The 1,564-nt window shown below is 56.2% G+C and overlaps 1 long non-coding RNA gene across 1 annotated transcript; it reads left to right on the forward strand.

Annotated features, from left to right (window-relative positions):
• Positions 1–14: 14 nt before the first annotated feature.
• LOC112079966 (uncharacterized) lies at positions 15–1,224 on the forward strand. The gene is made up of 4 exons (XR_002896092.2): positions 15–462; positions 662–849; positions 944–1,014; positions 1,096–1,224. It is a non-coding gene; the product is annotated as an uncharacterized lncRNA (long non-coding RNA).
• The last annotated feature ends 340 nt before the right edge of the window (positions 1,225–1,564 follow it).

Here is a 1,564-nt window from a genome sequence, read left to right on the forward strand (position 1 = left end):
AGCCGCTGTAGAAGGGTCACCTGGGCGTGAGGTCCCAGCCGCTGTAGAAGGGTCACCTGGGCGTGAGGTCCCAGCCGCTGTAGAAGGGTCACCTGTGCGTGAGGTCCCAGCCGCTGTAGACGGGTCACCTGGGCGTGAGGTCATATTACCTGTACTCGTGGATTCATCCGTTCATCTTTCCATCCCTCATCCGTTCATTCGTTCTGCAGGCGGCTGGTACATGCCGCTCCAAGCCGCTCTGTTTTGATGGTCCACCGGAGATCAAAGACCCTCCCCTCCCTCCTCGCCCACATCAGACCTGCGGTGTGTCGGGGATAAAGCCGTCCCCTAGTGCAACATGAAGTCGATGCTCAGAGTCCCACCCCCTGGCCTCAGATGACCGTTCTTCCTCATCCTCCTCTTCTTCCTCTTCCTCCTCCTCCTCAGTCCTACTTATCCTCAGACTCTCAGAACGTACGAAAGGTGAGAGAGAGACTGGTGAAGGAAAAAACGAATTGTGAGAAAATGAGAGGTTAGATTGCATTCAGGGAGGAAAGGAAGAGACAGACCTTGTTATACATCTCTGTTCTTCCTCTCCCWCCTCTTCCTCTGTTCTTCTCTCTAATCCACCACCATCTGTCTCCTCCTCCTCCCCCTTCTCTCTCCTCCTCTCTCTCGCCAGGCCTGTAGGACCTAAAGACTCCTCTCCCCTCCACCCTGACATTCAGAAGGCTGAAACCCTGCCTCGGCCCTGGGCCGGCGGATCAGGAAACCCCCAGGCTTCAGTCCCTGCTGGGTCTACTCTGGGCCCCTCCAGCCCTCCAGACGCCTCCTCACCCAGCCCGCTGAACACCGGCCCTGGGACATGGGGTGAGACACACACACACACACACACACACAGACAGACATAAACCCACTTCCCCAGCTCCCCATAAAACCCAGTGTTCTGCTGCGTTTCCTCTAGCAGGCGTCCTGACAGGGAAGAGCTCAACGACAGCTAACGGCTCCAACACAGACACCAAGACACCTAAACCAGTAGGTTTAACACGTTAAAACATGGAGACGCGATGAGGGATGTTAGTACCTGGGTGTTTAGATGTGTGTGTGTGTGTGCAGGGTAAACCGGACTACATCCCGAAGGAAGAGATCCTCAGAGAGCTTCAGGAGATAGAGGACAGTGTTAATGAGTTGGAGAGGAAAGGAGTGGACCTGGAGAAACAACTACGTGCCTGTGAAGAGGGTAGGACTCACACAGAGGGAGAGGGGGAGACGGGAGAGGGGGAGACGGGAGAGGGCCCGCCCGCAGCGGGCGACACCGCCAATACGCACTGACCACAGACCTCCCACTCTCCCTGCGTCTGTCCGGGACTGGGCTCTGTCAGCCGTAACGAATTGAATCTGAAGCCTCAGTGTTCTGTCTCATTTAGGCCACGAGACCGATGCTGTACTCTCTCTGCGAACTACTGAGTCTGACTGTCATTCCCTCACTCTTCTTCTTGGAGGCCTACCGAGCTGAGTCCTGTCATCTCCCCGCCTCCTTCCGCCTACACTTTGGAACAGTCTTAGTCCATCACCCCCCTCTTCT

This window comes from Salvelinus sp. IW2-2015, unplaced genomic scaffold, assembly GCF_002910315.2.
Source record: "Salvelinus sp. IW2-2015 unplaced genomic scaffold, ASM291031v2 Un_scaffold10597, whole genome shotgun sequence".
NCBI classification, from domain to species: Eukaryota; Metazoa; Chordata; class Actinopteri; order Salmoniformes; family Salmonidae; genus Salvelinus; species Salvelinus sp. IW2-2015.